This window comes from Eurosta solidaginis, chromosome 2 (genome assembly GCF_040869045.1).
Source record: "Eurosta solidaginis isolate ZX-2024a chromosome 2, ASM4086904v1, whole genome shotgun sequence".
In the NCBI taxonomy this organism is placed as follows: Eukaryota; Metazoa; Arthropoda; class Insecta; order Diptera; family Tephritidae; genus Eurosta; species Eurosta solidaginis.
In genome coordinates this window covers 12,356,535-12,376,788 of record NC_090320.1, presented here as the reverse complement: position 1 = coordinate 12,376,788, position 20,254 = coordinate 12,356,535, and the positions used below count along the sequence as shown (strand labels likewise).

The following is a 20,254-nucleotide window of genomic DNA, read 5'->3' as shown; positions in this document are numbered from 1 at the left end:
AGTTTGCTCAAATATCATTTTTTTCGCTGAGATATCGAGCAAGGCCTGATTTGGATTCAGCGCATCATAAACCTTCAGAAACATATAGTCTGGTTTCTGGGTCTGAATAATGGTTGAATTTTGTCGGCCTGTGTTATTTATCGAAATAACTCATAAAACGAATTATGCTATGAATGAACCTATAACTAGGACTATACATCTACATAGCAAATAGATTCAGTAGAGTTATTAATTTTAGTAACAGCTTATATAAGCTTAAGCTTGAATTGTTTTCTATTTTTAACTAGTCTGTAAGAAAGCTTGTAGTTATCGACATGTAAAAATTGAAGTAGATAAAAGTCAGCGCAAAGCATTTATCCAACACCAAATGCATGTCTCAATTGGGTGAATCCAATTTCAAGGGGTTGCCAGCGCAATATATAGCTTCTCCAACCCAATTGTCAACCTCGCCTACCCGTGGCGAATCATGTTTCATTGACAGCCGAGGTTCTGGCGACCTCAAGTTCCCCATGGAGCTAGGGGTGGGGAAGGCGGGATGGCCTGGAAGGTTTAATGTGGTCATATAAATCGTTCCCGAGATGGTCGGGGTAGTCCTTAATAGTGCTTTGTTACCGGGACGTACGGGATCTATATCCGGCAAAGGACCATCAACATCGGCCCAAAGCCTTCGGGGAGTGTCTTTATCGTTAATACAACAACAACAACAAAGCATATACTTTTAGACTGAATGAATTAAATAAGTAAATAAAATGCGCGCACAAAGAAATTACTAGATCAGACTAGACTTCAGATTGATATTACTGACTGTTTGACTTAGCACATTTTTTTTGAACAACTGACGACTTAGCACATTTACACATCATTGCCCACAGCACGTAAAAATTAAAAATTAAAAAAATTTTTTTTTTTTTGTGATCGTTGTATTTTGAATTCAGTTTTAAAACTGCATTAAAATACAATTTTTCAAAAACAGTGACAGCACATTTTCACATTAGGCTAACGATATATGTAAAAAGTGGGCGTGGTTACCATCCCATTTCCCTAATTTTTAATAGCGATGGGAGATGAGCGGCAGGGAACCCATATACCAAATTGCAATATTTTATTCTCAATATTACTCAAGCTATCGTGTGCACCGACAGATGGATGGACATGGCTAAATCAATTCCTTTTTTCAACCTCAGCATTTTGATATATAGAAGTCTATATTTATCTCGATTCGTTTATGTCCGTTATGTTACCAAAGTTAATACAATCTAAGTGCAAAGCACGCTGAGTATAACAAGATTGACTTTGTGTAGCTTTAACTTAAGTTTAGATGTATTTTTGTTATTCCTGAAATCTTATTTTTTATTTAAATGTCTCAAAAGAATAAACTATTTGATTTCCACATCAGATAAACTAATTAAGTGTACCGCTTGTACTTTTCATTAAAAATACATTCATTGTACTACTTTCAACTTAATAAACACACTTTGCAAATACATATGGGCAAGTCCTTGGAAACGGACACAAAATGTAAGAACGTATATATGAGAATAAATGCTAAGGTTCGGACGCGACAGGAAAAGAAGTAATTTTTTAATGCTTGTGAAAGCATGCAAGACTTAAAGAAATTAAGGGAGATTTTACATTCCTTACCGAAGGTGAAATAAAGACCCAATGCCCGTATATTTTCGAAATCTGAAATATCTCTTTAAATGCTCAAGTAAGGTTACGGACGCGACAAAATTTTCAATGAATTACACTAAATGAAATCAACTTTTAGATGTAGTAGAGTAAACAAAATCTGCATACCTGGGACTTCGAATACGCCCTCAGAGTCCGGGATAAAGCCCAAAACTCCCTTTTCATAAGCGGATACGTATACTGGTATATACATTTCCCTCGCTTTATTCTTCGAAAGATTTTTAAGTCATTCAATAGAGTACGTTCTTGTGTTTCTAACGAAGTTCAAATGTTACTTTTATAGAAAAAATAGAACAAAAAGAGGCCATATATAATTTAAGCGTTCAAATATAATTCAATTCATTGAAATTTGGATAAGATATACCCATTTAACCATTTCTATTCGACAAATAAATATATATGTACATATATTTTTTCAAGCAAATAAGATTCTCAAGAAAAATGCAAGCTAGTTTGTACTGCTTTCTTTTGTGTCTTCCTATGAAATTGTTGAATACACCAGTAAAACCTATATCAATCTTGAAAATTTATATCTTGTTGAAATCAGGACTGATTTTAGATTTTCCTCAGATAATCCTTTGTATATATAAATTAAAATAGATATACAACAATTTAAATTTCCGTCATATTTTGTAAGATTTCTCTAACATCTCCAAGTATCAATTAACAGTTTATACACTGCTGAAAGCGCAAAAAATATATATATATGGATTGAGGTAATGGACTTGACACATTTTAGACACCAATAAAAAATGTTACCCGAACTTTCCGGAAAAAGTTTAGCAAACAGACCTATTTTTTAATTTCAAGTCGACGTTTGCTTACTAGGAAAATAATATGGATAAGGGCAGGATCAATTTATAAAAGCTCCGTTTTCCAAAGTTTTTGTAATTCTAAATAAAAATCTAGACAAAATTTTATTAAAAGCAAAAATATAAATCTGGGTTTAACAGCGCTACAACATAAAGAAAGGACGTTATATTTTGTTAGAAAAACATCCAAATTTACAAAACCGATGAATCCTTTCTCATGTTTCTCTGTCCAGGATGAGGGGAAAGAATAAACTATTTGATTTCCACATCATACACATATTTGACCTTTAATCCTAAGTGATAGAAATAAAGTCTGACCACTTTTGATTTTCGGTTCGTGATGGACGTTATTTTGGATTCGCCCATATATAAATAAACAATTGCAAAGAAATTTTGTTTTGAAAATGTATAGCAAAATGCGTCATTTCATTTCGCTAGAATAAATTAATAAAATAAATAAACACATTTGCTTTGTTTCTTTCATAGAGCAAAATCTGTTTGGTCAGCTAATTAAAACAAACAAAAAGCAAGTAAGGGTGTCTAAGTTTGGGTATAACCGAATATTATACACTCATCGTAAGTTTGAATCGTACAATTCATTTGAGATAAATTACTTTTTCGAATTTTGTTACGAGGCATTTAGTTTTTTTGTTTGCTCTAGGAATGTTTTGTATTGCTTGATCGGAATAGGGGCGTGACACCTCCCATTAAAAAAAATGTCTCCTAATTTCCTCCTTAATAAAACTTGATAAGTAAAATATCATTGATACACAACTATTTTTCGCTAAGATATAGCTTAGTATTCTAGTCCGCGACCCTTTTAAACATCTTTTATATAAAAGTGGGCGTGGTTTTTAACCGATCCCGTCCATTTTTCCTAGAAATATCTCCTGGTATAAGGAAAATATGTATAGACAATCTTATTATGTGCATTTAAATTTTCTTCCAGTTATGGCTCCCGAAATATAGAAAATTATTTTGTCATAAAAGGGGCGATGCCATGTCCGTTTATAAAAATTAATATTTTTTCTTGTTATAATTTCAGTTGGAAAATGAAACACCATTGATATAAAGCTCTTTTTTAGCAAAGATGAGGCTTATTTTATTCGTCCACGACTCTTTTAAACATCTTTTATATAAAAGTAGGCGTGGTCCTCCACCGATTTCGTTAATTTTTCTTCGAAGCATTCTTTATAGTAAAGGCAACCTCTCGGTTGAATTTTGTTATGATATGTTTAACGGTTTTTGATTTAGTGAAGTGACTTCGTTTCGTTTATTAGCGTTGATTATCGTAACGAAATGATATCGTTTCGTTCGTTAAGCATGCCTGCGTAGAAGTTAGGCTGTTATTCCTCAATTTGCATACTTTTCTGCGCACTTGATTTTGTTTCACAGATTTAACCCACAGAGCAGAGATCTGCAATGAGTAGTTGTAAACTGAATGCGACATAGGCAAAGTCACAATAAAATATGATTTTAAGTTAGTTAGCACTGTTTGACACAATTTTATATGGGCTCTCTGTCAAAAATGCTTCAACTAACTTAGTCACATTTTATTTCGATTTTGAATATACCCCAATATATGCGCATCATGATATAAAGAATCGTGTACTCATACTCAGTCAGGGTTATTTAAACGTAGCGATTCGTATCAGTAATTTGGTTGAGAGCCTTTTCATCCTGACACCGCGTTAGCGTTGAACACGAAAGATGACTACCGAAGATGCTGATATCCGAAGTAAAGCCACTTTTGGCAAACACAGAAAACATATCGTATTTCTCGAAAATCTGTATATTCATATGTATGTACATATGTATGTATGCATTTAACGTTTTGTTGTTGCAAGAACACGTGAACATGTGTATACACATACATATATACAAATTCATTTGAATGAGTTGAACAAAGCATGGGGCGCATTCCAAAAGCACAACTGCTGGTTGATTAGTGATAACTTCTTGGAACGCACAGTTACAACTTAACGACAAATTAGTGAGCATAAAAATTTTCTGTTCTATTCACTTAACGTTTTTATCGATTGGTTGTTGACAGTTGGCTCAACGTACCGTTTCAAAAGCACAATTCCTTTCACTCAGTTGATAACTGATTATTAGCATGATCAATTAATTGATGGAACAAAAATCAATGATCAGATTGATGTTAATAATATAATACACTCAGTTCCAAAAGAACTAGAAATATTTGGTGGTGCTAAAGTTATGTTGAGATTTAACGTTGACGTTGCTAAGGGACTTGTAAATGGAGCAATAGGTCACATCACTGAAATTATATGGCCATATTATAGACGTGCTCAACTATACCATAACGATATACCATCGGTTCGTGTAGACTTTGGTAACGATGGCGTTCACATAATACAGCCTAAATCAGTTCAATTTCCTTCTAAATTTAATCACGGCACAGATGAAAGAAGAATGCTCCCGATTGTATTGTCGTGGGCTTCAACTGTGCACAAAATGCAGGGAACTACTGTAGATCATGCTGTTATTTATCTAGGCTGCAAATTATTTGCTACTGGTCAAGCTTATGTGGCTTTAGCAGGTCTTCGAATCGAAGAACATGACTGTTCAAAGTTGACTTCGAAGAGGCCTTGTAATGTTGCTGCATTAAAAGAAATGGATAGGATGAGAAACGTTACAAATTACTAAAAACAGATTACATAACTAATTTAAACAATATTTTACCGTACTAAAAATTTAAAAAAATTGATATTTAAATTATATTTAAGAAAAAAGCTTTTCTAGGAAGAATCTTTTATTTCGAGTTAATAAAACGAACGAAAAAGTAAAAAATGAAATTAAAGAAAAACAACTTTTTTTAAAATAAGCTTTTATTATTGGTTAATCAAATTAACTAAAAAGTAATAAAAGCGTGTTAAATTTTGATGGTATAATTAAGAACATTTAGGGCCTCCTTTTCTTGCTATCACAATGTAGCACGCTTTTATTAGAACAATTAGGACTGTGATATAAACTGTAAGATTTAATAATTCGGGTGTAAAGTTTTAATGTTAACATATATAATTATGTACAATATGGAAGCCTAATTATCGTTAAAAGTTACAATGAACTTATAAAGTGTTATATTTCTTTACAGTGAATTTATTTTTTACTTTTTAGTTAATTTTATTAACCAATAATAAAGGCTTATTTTTAAAAAGTTTTTTTTTTTCTTAAATTTTATTTCATCCTCAGCATATTGATATATGGAAGCCTATATTATCTCGATTTGTTTATGTCGGTTATGTTACAAAAGTTAATACAATCTAAGTGCACAGCACGCTGAGTATAACAAGATTGACTTTGTGTAGCTTTAACTTAAGATTAGATGTATTAGATGTATATTCCTCAAATCTTATTTTTTATTTACACGTCTCAAAACAGATAAACTAATTAAGTGTACCGTTTGTACTTTTCATTAAAAATACATTCATTGTACTACTGTCACCTTAATAACACACTTTGCAAACACATATGGGCAAGTCCTTAGTAACGGACACAAAATGTAAGAACGTATATAAATGCTAAGGTTCGGACGCGACAAGAAACTGAAGTAATTTTTAATGCTTGTGAAAGCATACAAGACTTAAAGAAACTAAGGGAGATTTTAAATTCCTTACCGAAGGTGAAATAACGACCCAATTCCCGTATATTTTCGAAATCTGAAATATCTCTTAAAATGCTTAAGTAAGGCTACGGACTTTTAGATGTAGTAGAGTAAACAAAATCTGCATACCTGGACCCAAAACCCCCTTTTCATAAGCGGAGACGTATACTGGTATATAAATTTCGCTCTCCTTATTCTTCGATACATGTTTAAGTCATTCAATAAAGTACGTTCTTGTGGTTCTAACGATGTTGAAATGTTAGTTTTATAGAAGAAATAGAACAAAAGTACAAAATAAATCAAAACTTTAAAGGGGCCACATATAATTCTGCGTTAAAATATAATAAATCCATTTAAATTTGGATAAGATATTCCCATTTAACCCTTTCTAGTCGACAAATAAATATATACATATAATTTTTTAAGCATATAAGATTCCCAGGAAAAATTCAAGCTAGTTTGTACTGCTTTCTTTTGTGTCTTCATATGAAATTGTTGAATACAGCAATAAAACCTACATCAATCTTATAAATGCATAGGAGTGATTTTAGATTGTCCTCAGATAATCCTTTCCATATATAAATTAAAAAAGAGATACAACAATTTAAATTTCCGTCATATTTTGTAAGATTTCTCTCACATCTTCAAGAATCAATTAACAGTTTATACACTGCTGAAAGCGCAAAAAATATATATATATGGATTGAGGTAATGGACTTGACACATTTTAGACACCAATAAAAAATGTTACCCGAACTTTCCGGAAAAAATTTAGCAAACAGACCTATTTAACATCTGAAAGCTTTTTTAATTTCAAGTCGACGTTTGCTTACTAGGAAAATAATATGGATAAGGCAGGATCAATTTATAAAACCTCCGTTTTCCAAAGTTTTTTTAATTCTAAATAAAAGTCTAGACAATATTTTAATAAAAGCAGAAATATAAATCTGGGTTTAAAAGCGCCACAACATAAAGAAAGAACGTTATGTTAGTAAAACAATCAAATTTGGAAAACCGATGAAGCCTTTGCTTAAAATTATGTTTCTCTGTCCAGGATGAGGGGAAAGAATAAACTATTTGATTTCCACATCTTACACCATTTTTGATTTTCGGTTTGTGATGGACCTTATTTGGGATTCGCCCACGTATAAATAAACAAACAATTCCAAAGAAATATTGTTTTGAAAAATGAAATTACGCATTTCGCTAGAGTTAATTAATAAAATAAACACTTGATTTCTTTTTTTCATGGAGCAAAATCTGTTGTTCAGCTAATTAAAACAAACAAAAAACAAGTAAGGAAGGCTAAGTTCGGGTGTAACCGAACATTACATACTCAGCTCAGAGGTTTGGGGACAAAATAAGGGAAAATCACAATTTAGGAAAATTAACCCAGGGTAACCCTGTAATGTGTTTGTATGCCATGGGCATCAAATGGAAGGTATTAAAGAGTATTTTAAAAGGGAGTGGGTCATAGTACTATAGGTGGACGTCTTTTCGAGATATCGCCATAAACGTGGACCGGGGGTGACTCTGGAATGTGTTTGTGATATATGGGTATCAAATTAAAGGTATTAATAGGGGTTTTAAAAAGGAGTGGTCCTCAGTTGTGTATGTGCAGGCGTTTTCGAGAAATCGACCAAAATGTGGACCAGGGTTATATATGTAATACCACGAACAGTATTCCTGCCATGATTACAAGGGCTTTTGATTTCGCCCTGCAGAAATTTTTCATTTTCTTTTGCTTAATATGGTAGGTGTCACACCCATTTTACAAAGTTTTTTCTAAAGTTATATTTTGCGTCAAAAAACCAATCCAATCACCATGTTTCATCCCTTTTTTCATATTTGGTATAGAATTATGGCATTTTCTTCATTTTTCGAAATTTTCGATATCGAAAAAGTGGGCGTGGTCGGATTTCGCCCATTTTTAATACCAAGATAAGGTGAGTTCAGATAAGTACGTGAACTAAGTTTAGTACATATACATATATCGATTTTTGCTCAAGTTATCGTGTTAACGGCCGACCAGAAGGACAGACGGTCGACTGTGTATAAAAACTGGGCGTGGCTTCAACCGATTTCGCCCATTTTCACAGTTATCGTCATAGAACTATGCCCTTACTAAATTTCACAAGGATTGATACATTTTTGTTCGACTTATGGCATTAAAAGTGTTCTAGACAAATTAAACGAAAAAGGGCGGATCCACGCCCATATTGAAATTTTCTTTTATTTTTGTATTTCGTTGCACCATATCATTACTGGCGTTGAATGTTGACATAATTTACTTATGTAAAGATATTAAATTTTTGTTAAAATGTGACTTAAAAAATTTGTTTTTTAAAGAGTGGGCGTGTTCGTTATCCGATTTTACTAATTCTTATTTTGAACACATATAGTGATACGAGTAACGTTCGTGCCAAATTTCATCATGATATCTTCAACGAATGCCTAATTACAGCTTGCAAAACTTTTCAATTACCTTCTTTTAAAAGAAAAGTGGGCGTTGCCACGCCAATTGTCCAAAATTTTGCTAATTTTCTCTTCTGTGTCATAAGGTCAACACACCTACCAAGTTTCATCACTTTATCCGTCTTTGGTAATGAATTATCGCACTTTTTCGGTTTTTCGAAATTTTCGATATCGAAAAAGTGGGCGTGGTTATAGTCCGATTTCATTCATTTGAAATAGCGATTTCATCAAGATACCTCAAAATTTACTCAAATTATCGTGCTTACGGACGGACGGACGGACAGACATGGCTAAATAATTTTCTTTTTTCGCCCAGATTATTTTGATATATAGAAGTCTATATCTACCTCGATTTGTTTATGTCGTTCCAGGGTACCGTTATGCGAACAAAATTAATATACTCTGTGAGCTCTGCTCAGCTGAGTATAACAAGTAAGAGTGTCTAAGAAATGTTGTTTTGAAAATGTATAGCAAAATGCGTCATTTCATTTTGCTAGAATTAATTAATAAAATAAATAAACACTTGATTTGTTGCTTTCATAGAGCAAAATCTGTTTGTTCAGCTATTTAAAACCAACAAAAAACAAGAAGGGTGTCTAAGTTTGGGTGTAACCGAATATTATATACTCAGCGTGAGTTTGAATTGACAGTTCATTTCAGATAAATTACTTTTTCGAATTTTATTACGGGATTTATTTTTTCTTTTTTTTAGAAATGTTTTGTAATGCTACGCCCATTTTCCAAAAACACATTTTTTCCTTTTTCTTGTTATAATTTCACTTGGGAAATGAAACACCATTGGTATTACGCTCTTTTTTGCAAAGATATATGTAGCTTATTTTATTCGTCCACGACCGTTTTTAAAATAATATGTATAAAAATGGGCGTGGACCTTCACCGATTTCGTTAATTTTTCTTGCAACCGAGTTTCCTCATTTTTAGCGATGGGAGATGAGCACCAAGGAAACCATATACCAAACTCCAATATTTTATTCTGAATATTTACTCAAGTTATTGTGTGTACCGACACATAGACGGACGGATGGACGGACATGGCTAAATCAATTCATTTTTTCATCCTCAGTATTTTATATATATGGAAGTCTATATTTATCTCGATTCGTTTATGCCCGTTATTTTACCAGAATTAATACAATCTAAGTGCAAAGCACGCTGAGTATAACAAGATTGATGTATTTTTGTTATTCCTGAAATCTTATTTTTTTATTTACACAACTTAATTAGGTATAAATAGGGCCCACAAAATTTATCTCGGTGTACTTAAACTTAAAAAGTGGTAGAAGAAGTTTTAATCAAAAATGTATCTACGAAATAATTTCGCGGTGCTATTTATCCTGCTTATCTGCCGTTCAATCTATACCAATGCACACTTTCGCATTGTAGAAGGTGGAGATATAGATATAAAGGACAGTCCACATACAGTGGCAATATTTGATGAAAACGGCTATGCATGTGTTGGTGCCATAGTCAGCTATCAATCAGTTGTTACAGTTGCTCCTTGCGTAAAAAATAAACTTGAGCATCTCGTCGTTAAAGCTGGCGTAACCAATATAGACGAAGAAACTGCACAAGAACACTGTGTGCAGGAAATACTTTTTCATCCTGAGTTTATAGCTATTGCTGTGCTTAAACTGACTAACTCCTTTCCAGAGAATAATCCTGCAGTAGAACCAATAGAACTTTGCAGTCGTCCATTCGGACCCAGCGCACTGATGCAAATTAGTGGATGGGGTTCGGTAAGTGCATACGACCGACATCATAATCCTGTTCTCCAAAATAAGTTGGTGACAATACATAGTTGTATCAAAGAAAATGCAATCTTTTATACTGAATATCATCCAGGAGATTATTGTTTTGGAGATGCTGGAGCACCAGGCGTTGTGAATAAACAACTTTGTGGGGTGGCGACTTGTAAGGATGTTCAGCCGAATGAATATATAGATGTATCAAATCCAAAACTTCAAAAGTTTATAAGAAAAAATATGTCACTGAATCGTGTTATTATAAATTGACTGTTGATTGGAATATCATCATAACCCGACTTTCGAAACATTTTGGGATAGGGCATTATCGAAACAGCAGTTGAAATATGGTGATATTCTGCTCAGCAGTCGAAATGATGATAATTTTTTCTTGTATGATGTATAAATAAATTGTTATAATTGTAAGTAAATAAATGTTTTTTATTGCATGCGATGAGAATGTGAGGCATGTAAATGAATTAAGTTGTGAGACCAAACTTTGATCACAGCTTTAAAGTTCCCTTGTGTATGAATAGATCATGAGATGAAAAGAAAATTGCGGAATGACTACTTTAAGGTCCTGGCAAACTACTTGTAAAACAGCTGATCCGACGAATTCTATGGAAGTCAACTAATCGGTTATTGAAACCGTTGAATAACGTCTTAGTCATAGCGATACCTAGCCAACCAATAAGTTTTTGGTTTTCCGTCATATCCATAATCTATAAATTTTTGCGTGGGCGAATTTATTCACATTTTGGGGATTGTATTTTTCCTTTTGAAATTTTTCGTATTTTCTACTTTATGAAGTTATACCAATTTTAAGTTAAGGCACCAATAAGCGATGCCAATATACATTTATCTATGATTAAGTAAAAATATGGTTACCAATTGGGGGTTATGAATATGGCAAGTTTTCCAGGGCCTTTAAAGAGGCGATATTTTACCAAAATGGGATTTTACTATGGCAATAGGTGTCGCTGGATGTCGCACTGATCGAGCTTTTTAGAAAACCCCCGGAAAGCGGTGCCACTATATACAAAAAAGACTTTGCTCGTTTTACCTGCAAGGAAATTTAAGCCTAAACTTCGCTTCCAATTTGCTTTGTGCTTATTTTTAGTTTCTCTTGCAAATTATATAATGCCGAGGCAATCCCGCTTAGAGGAACTTGTTTTCCAATTGAAACAACTTTTGTCCAAGTTGCTCTGCGAGGGACTTTAACCCAAGACCTTCAGTATGTTTGGCGCAGCTACTACCATCCCAGCATACACAGTATCTAACATTAGTTCTCTAGTGCATCTCTAAGGTTAGAATTTGATTAGAGAACTATTTGGGAAACATTTGAAATCCTGAGACTGGCATTAGGAGGAAAACGCTCCCATCTATATTTCAAATCAATTCAGAGCTAAATACTGAAGAAATAAGTGATAGCGAAAGTTTCGTTCAGGTTAGGTCATGATACAATAAACCATCCAAATTTACAAAACCGATGAATCCTTTCTCATGTTTCTCTGTCCAGGATGAGGCGAAAGAATAAACTATTTGATTTCCACATCATACACATATTTGACCTTTAATCCTAAGTGATAGAAATAAAGTCTGACCACTTTTGATTTTCGGTTCGTGATGGACGTTATTTTGGATTCGCCCATATATAAATAAACAATTGCAAAGAAATTTTGTTTTGAAAATGTATAGCAAAATGCGTCATTTCATTTTGCTAGAGTTAATTAATAAAATAAATAAACACTTGATTTGTTGCTTTCATAGAGCAAAATCTGTTTGTCAGCTAATTAAAACCAACAAAAAACAAGAAGGGTGTCTAAGTTTGGGTGTAACCGAATATTATATACTCAGCGTGAGTTTGAATTGACAGTTAATTTCAGATAAATTACTTTTTCGAAATTTATTACGAGGGATTTATTTTTTCTTTTTTTAGAAATGTTTTGTAATGCTACGCCCATTTTCCAAAAACACATTTTTTTCCTTTTTCTTGTTATAATTTCACTTGGGAAATGAAACACCATTGGTATTAAGCTATTTTTTGCAAAGATATAGTTTACTTTATTCGTCCACGACCGTTTTAAAAATCATATATATAAAAATGGGCGTGGTCCTTCACCGATTTCGTTAATTTTTCTTGCAACCGATTTTCCTCATTTTTAATAGCGATGTGAGATGAGCACCAAGGAAACCATATACAAAACTCCAATATTTTATTCTGAATATTTACTTAAGTTATTGTGTGTAACGACACATAGACGGACGGATGGACGGACATCGCTAAATCAATTAATTTTTTCATCCTCAGCATTTTATATATATGGAAGTCTATATTTATCTCGTTTCGTTTATGCCCGTTATGTTACCAGAATTAATACAATCTAAGTGCAAAGCACGCTGAGTATAACAATTTTGATGTATTTTTTGTTATTCCTGAAATTTTTTTTTTTTTTTTACAGAACTTAATTAGGTATAAATAGGGCCCAAAAAATTAATCTCGGTGTACTTAATTTTAAAAAGTGGTTAAAGAAGTTTTAATCAAAAATGTATCTACGAAATAATTTCGCGGTATTGCTTATCCTGCTTATCTGCCGTTTAATCTATACCAATGCGCACTTTCGCATTGTAAAAGGTAAAGATATAGATATAAGGGACAGTCCACATTCAGTGGCAATATTTGATGACAACCGCTATGCATTTGAAGGTGCCATAGTCAGCGATAAATCGGTTGTTACAGTTTCTCCTTGCGTAAAAAATAAACTTGAGCATCTCGTCGTTAGAGCTTGTGTAACCAATATAGACAAAGTAGAAGGTGGAGATATTGTAGAAGGTGGAGATATAGATATAAAGGACAGTCCACATACAGTGGCAATATTTGAGAATACACGCTATGCATGTGTTGGTGCCATAGTCAGCTATCAATCGGTTGTTACAGTTGCTCCTTGCGTAAAAAATAAACTTGAGCATCTCGTAGTTAAAGCTGGCGTAACCAATATAGACGAAGAAACTGCGCAAGAACACTGCGTTCAGGAAATACTTTTTCATGCTGAGTTTCAAGATATTGCTGTGCTTAAACTGATTAACTCCTTTCCAGAGAATAATCCTGCAGTAAAACCAATAAATCTTTGCAATTGTCGATTAGAACCCGGCACACCGATGACAATTAGTGGATGGGGTTCGGTTATAGCATACGACAAATGTCATAATCCTGTTCTCCAAACTAAGTTACTGAACATACAAAGTTATATCAAAGAAAATGCAATCTTTTATACTGAATATCATTCAGGAGATTATTGTTTTGGAGATGCTGGAGCACCAGGCGTTGTGAATAAACAACTTTGTGGGGTGGCGACTTGTAAGGATGTTCAGCCGAATGAATATATAGATGTATCAAATCCAAAACTTCAAAACTTTATAAGAAAAAATATGTAACTGAATCGTGTTATTATAAATTGACTGTTGATTGGAATATCACCATAACCCGACTTAGCGCCGAATTTCGAAACATTTTGGGATAGGGCATTATCGAAACAGCAGTTGAAATATGGTGATATTCTGCTCAGCAGTCGAAATGATGATAATTTTTTCTTGTATGATGTATAAATAAATTGTTATAATTGTAAGTAAATAAATGTTTTTTATTGTATGCAATGAGAATGTGAGGCATGTAAATGAATTAAGTTGTGAGACCAAACTTTGATCACAGCTTTAAAGTTCCCTTGTGTATGAATAGATCATGAGATGAAAAGAAAATTGCGGAATGACTACTTTAAGGTGCTGGCAAACTCCTTGTAAAACAGCTGATCCAAGGAATTGTATGGAAGTCAACTAATCGGTTATTGAAACCGTTGAATAACATCTTAGTCATAACGATACCATAGCCAACCAATAAGTTTTTGGTTTTCCGTCATATCCATAATCTATAAATTTTTGCGTGGGCGAATTTATTCACATTTTGGGGATTGTATTTTTCCTTTTGAAATTTTTCGTATTTTCTACTTTATGAAGATATGACAATTTTTAGGTTAAGGCACCAATAAGCGATGCCAATATAGATTTATCTATGATTAAGTGAAAATATGGTTACGAATTGGGCGTTATGAATATGGCAAGTTTTCCAGGGCCTTTAAAGAGGCGATATTTTACCAAAATGGGATTTTACTATGGCAATAGGTGTCTCTGGATGTCGCACTGATCAAGCTTTTTAGAAAACACCCTGAAAGCGGTGCCACTATATACAAAAAAGAATTTGCTCGTTTTACCTGCAAGGAAATTTAAGCCTAAACTTCGCTTCCAATTTGCTTTGTGCTTATTTTTAGTTTCTCTTACAAATTGTATTGTATTGTTTTCCAATTGAAACAACTTTTGTCTAAGTTGCTCTGCGAGGGACTTTAACCCAAGACCTTCAGTATGTTTGGCGCAGCTACTACCATCCCAGCATACACAGTATCTACCATTAGTTCTCTAGTACCTCTCTGAGTTGGCAAGACAACTTTTACGTGGAAAAAAATTACCTTTTGGGAAATTGCCGTGAATTTGCCGTAATTTATCCGTGAAACAAAAAAATTTGCCGTGGCCATATTTTAGAAAATACAGGGTGGCACGCTAACTTCACGTGAAGACCATAAAAAAAATATTCTACGGCAAATTTACGGCAAATTCGTGTGCAAGAATTATTTTTCTAACGGGTCTCTAAGGTGGTTTTATAAAAGTGGCACGCTAACTTCACATGAAGTTGGCGGTGCACTATAAAAAAATATGATTTTTTTTTCGAATTTATAAAATATGCCACTTATCTACGGCAAATTCGTGGTGCCAACTTCACACACGATTTTTGTTTTTTTTTTGAAATAACTTTTTAACAAAAGGTGGACAAACGAAAATTTCTCCTGAACAAACATGGACAAACGATGTGGATAAACGATGGGCAAACGACGGACATACGATTTAGCACAATAAAGCGAAACAAAAAGTTTTTTGGGTTTTTTCGAAAAAAAAAATGTTTTTGTTGTAACTTTTTAACCAAAGGTGGACAAACGAAAATTTTTCCTGGACAAACGTGGACAAACGATGGACAAACGAATGGCATTTGGTTTTTTTAATTACTCGTAAATGGAGGTGCCAACTTCACACACGATTTTTGTTTTTTGAAATAACTTTTTGAAAAAAGGTGGACAAACGAAAATTTTCCTAGACAAACATGGACAAATGATGGGCAAACGACGAACATACGATTTAGCACAATAAAGCGAAACAAAAAATTTTTTGGGTTTTTTCGAAAAAAAAAATATTTTTGTTATAACTTTTTAACAAAAGGTGTACAAACGAAAATTTTTCCTGGACAAACGTGGATAAAGGATGGGCAAACGACGGACATACGATTTAGCACAATAAAGCGAAACAAAAAATTGTTTGGGTTTTTCGAAAAAAAAAAATTTTTTTTGTTATAACTTTTTAACAAAAGGTGGACAAACGAAAATTTTTCCTGGACAAACGGATGGCATTGGTTTTTTTAATAACTCGTAAATGGAGGTACCAACTTCACACACGATTTTTGTTTTTCTGAAATAACTTTTTAACAAAAGGCGGACAAACGAAAAATTTTCCTAGACAATCGTGGGCAAACGATGGACAAACGAATGGCATTTGGTTTTTTTAATTACTCGTAAATGGAGGTGCCAACTGCACACACAATTTTTGTTTTTTTGAAATAGCTTTTTAAAAAAAGGTGGACAAACGAAAAATTTTCCTGGACAAACATGGACAAACGAACGATGGGCAAACGACGGACATACGATTTAGCACAATAAAGCGAAGCAAAAAATTTTTTGGGTTTTTTCGAAAAAAAAAATGTTTTTGTTGTAACTTTTTAACAAAAGGTGGACAAACGAAAATTTTTCCTAGACAAACGTGGGCAAACGATGGACAAACGAATGGCATTAGGTTTTTTTAATTACTCGTAAATGGAGGTGCCAACTTCACATATGATTTTTTATTTTTTGAAATAACTTTTTAAAAAAAGGTGGACAAACGAAAATTTTCCTAGACAAACATGGACAAACGATGGGAAAACGACAGACATACGATTTAGCACAATAAAGCGAAACAAAACATTTTTTGGGTTTTTTCGAAAAAAAATGTTTTTGTTATAACTTTTTAACAAAAGGTGGACAAACGAAAATTTTTCCTGGGCAAACCGATGGCATTTGGTTTTTTTAATAACTCGTAAATGGAGGTGCCAACTTCACACACGATTTTTGTTTTTTTGAAATAACTTTTTAACAGAAGGTGGACAAACGAAAATTTTTCCTGGACAATCGTGGGCAAACGATGGACAAACGAATGGCATTTCGTTTTTTAATTACTCGTAAATGGAGGTGCCAACTGCACACAAAATTTTTGTTTTTTTGAAATAACTTTTTAAAAACAGGTGGACAAACGAAAATTATTCCTGGACAAACACGGACAAACGAACGATGGGCAAACGACGGACATACGATTTAGCACAATAAAACGAAACAAAAATTTTTTTGGGTTTTTTCGAAAAAAAAAAATGTTTTTGTTGTAACTTTTTAACAAAAGGTGGACAAACGAAAATTTTTCCTGGACAATCGTAGACAACCGATGGACAAACGAATGGCATTTGGTTTTTTTAATTACTCGTAAATGGAGGTGCCAACTTCACACACAATTTTTGTTTTTTTGAAATAACTTTTTAAAAAAAGGTGGACAAACGAAAGTTTTCCTGGACAAACATGGACAAACGAGGGGCAAACGACGGACATACGATTTAGCACAATAAAGCGAAACAAAAATTTTTTTGGGTTTTTTCGAAAAAAAATGTTTTTGTTATAACTTTTTAACAAAAGGTGGACAAACGAAAATTTTTCCTGGGCAAACGGATGGCATTTGGTTTTTTTAATGACTCGTAAATGGAGGTGCCAACTTCACACACGATTTTTGTTTTTTTGCAATAACTTTTTAACAAAAGGTGGTCAAACGAAAATTTTTCCTGGACAATCGTGGGCAAACGATGGACAAACGAATGGCATTTGGTTTTTTTAATTACTCGTAAATGGAGGTGCCAACTGCACACACAATTTTTGTTTTTTTGAAATAACTTTTTAAAAAAAGGTGGACAAATGAAAATTTTTCCTGGACAAACGTGGACAAACGATGGACAAACGAATGGCATTTGGTTTTTTTAATTACTCGTAAATGGAGGTGCCAACTTCACACACGATTATTTTTTTTTTGAAATAACTTTTTAACAAAAGGTGGACAAACGATAATTTTTCCTGGACAAACATGGACAAACGGTGGACAAACGAATGAGATATGGTTTTTTTAATCATTCGCCCAAGTAGGTGCCCACTTCACAGAGCTAAGTAGCCCATAGCCTCCATGAGCTTACAAGAAAAAATAAAGCTTCTGAATGGAAGAATGAGCAAGAAGTGGCTTTCCAAACATTGAAGGAGCGGTTGTGCACTGCCCCAATGTTAACATATCCGATTCCAGGAGCAACATTTATTCTAGAAACAGATGCGAGTTGATATGCTATAGGAGGCGTTTTATCACAACTGGTCGATGGACAGGAGAAGGTAGTTGCATATTACAGCCGTTCGATTGGAAAACCAGAGAGGAACTACTTCGTTACGCGGAGAGAACTGTTGGCATTGGTAGAGTGCATTAAACATTTTCACAAATACCTCTACGGCCAGCGATTCCGTGTCAGGACAGATCGCGCAGCGTTAAAATGGCGTCTGCAGTTCCGTAATCCGGAAGGACAATTGACACGGTGGATCTAGAGACTACAAAGCTATGACTTTTCCATTGAGCATCGAAAATGTAGTACCCATGGAAATGCCGATGCAATGTCACGAAGACCATGTAGTTTGGAATGCAAGCACTGTTCAAAGGCCGAGGCTAAAGAAGACATTATAGATGTCCGGCTAATGACTATAACGTGTACGGATGAATGGGACAAGGAAAAACTAAGAAAGTGTCAGCTAGAAGATACAGATATGTCAAATGTTATGCAAGGGCTCGAACGAAACGAAAGACCCAGCAGAGAGGAGATGTCAGCAGAGAGTCCCATTGCGGAACAGTGAGGATGGTCAAAGAAAAAAAAACTGATAGTTGTTCCAAGAAAGAGGATTCCTGACGTCCTAAGCGAGCTGCATAATGGTCCAAGCGGAGGTCATCTTGGAATCATGAACACGGTCGAGAAGATTAAACAGATATTCTATTGGGTTGGTTGCCGTCAGTCGGTCACTGAGTGGATTGCGAACTGCGAGGTTTACAGCAGAGCGAAAGGGCCCAAAACCCGAAGTCATGGCCAGATGAAGCAATATAACTCAGGTGCGCCATTTGAAAGGATCGCTATGGATGTCGCCGGTCCATTTCCTACTAGCAACGGCGGAAACAAATATGTACTGGTAGTTATGGATTATTTCAGCAAATGGCCAGAGGTATACCCAATCCCAAATCAAGAAGCGGAAACAGTAGAAGTGTTTATAAACAATTGGGTTGCAAGGTATGGTGTACCAATGGAGTTACATTCTGACCAAGGCAGGAATTTCGAATCAGATGTGTTCCAGGAAATGTGTAAATCATTGGGCATTCGAAAAACACGAACAACTCCATTGCATTCTCGATCCGATGGTATGGTAGAACGATTCAATAGAACATTGGAGGAGCACTTAAGAAAAGTAGTTGACAAGTACCATAAAGAGTGGGATACCCGCATACCATTATTCTTGATGGCTTACCGATCAGCAGTGCATGAGACAACGGGCCAAACCCCTGCAAAAGTACTTTTTGGCAATGACCTTAGACTGCCAGCTGATTTGAAGTTTGGGATAGATGCCAATGCGGATAGAAATGTCAAGAAATCCACTGGTGATTTGGAAGAAGAGCTAAGAGAAATACATGATCTGATAAGGCAACGAACAAAGATTATGAGTGACAAGATGAAAGCCAGATACGATAAAGCAATTAATTCGGAAGGTTTTCAGGAAGGAGATTGGGGGCTGTTATACAACCCACAACGTAAAAAAGGTTTGTCCCCGAAATTGCAGTGTAAATGGGAAGGCCTATACAAAGTTGTAAAACGGATCAACGATGTAGTGTACCGCACACAAACCATCGGTAAACCACGAACCAAAATGAAAGTGGTCCATTTGGAAGGGCTGGCAACGTTTAGATCGAGAGATTTGTCTGATCGGGACGATCAGACTTAGGTGGAGGGCAATGTTACGAATGTTAGCAACACTAAGGGGTACTGCCATCTCTATGCCGATGCTAAGCAGTGACGTGAATGCACATCAATGATTTAATCATTTTGTCTACACCTATGTACGTACACGCAGCGGAGAAGAGATGTACAAACACATGCAGATATCTTATCTGAGATGCTCCTAAAGGTATGTAATTACAATTGTGGAAGTGTCGCTTATACATACAAGCGCATGGGGTATGAGAAAAGCTATAAAAATTATACATCTGTAGTTGTAGCTGAGAAATTTATAACTAACTAGTAAGTTCTGGAATTAGAAAAGCCTAGAAATATGCAACGAGGAAATCAGACAGTATAAAAAGGCGACAACAGTAGAGGTGAGAATCAGTTTCATTTAAGCTATCAGTCAGTTTGGTTATTAAGCAAACTAGTTGCAAAGTATAAGTGTTATTGTGAAGTATTTTAATAAAGGCCATTTTTCCATTACTCAATATTCAAGTTATTTATTCAACAGTTTAGCGATACGAACGTTAGCAGAAGATTGCAAATAAGGGGAATTGCAGTAAATTCGTTACAGTATATTTTGTCGCCTACTTTTTAGTATTTGGTGAATTTCAGTTAAATACATTTCAAGATTAGTTGCCAA

The 20,254-nt window shown here is 34.3% G+C and overlaps 1 protein-coding gene and 1 long non-coding RNA gene across 2 annotated transcripts in view; both read left to right on the top strand.

The window, feature by feature from the left end:
* Nckx30C (solute carrier family 24 member Nckx30C) overlaps window positions 1-20,254 on the top strand; it is an 849,440-nt gene that overhangs the window by 121,564 nt on the left and 707,622 nt on the right. The gene's annotated exons all lie outside the window — the stretch shown is intronic.
* On the top strand, window positions 12,885-14,002 carry LOC137241979 (uncharacterized). Its single transcript, XR_010950042.1, has 2 exons — window positions 12,885-13,002; window positions 13,465-14,002. It is a non-coding gene; the product is annotated as an uncharacterized lncRNA (long non-coding RNA).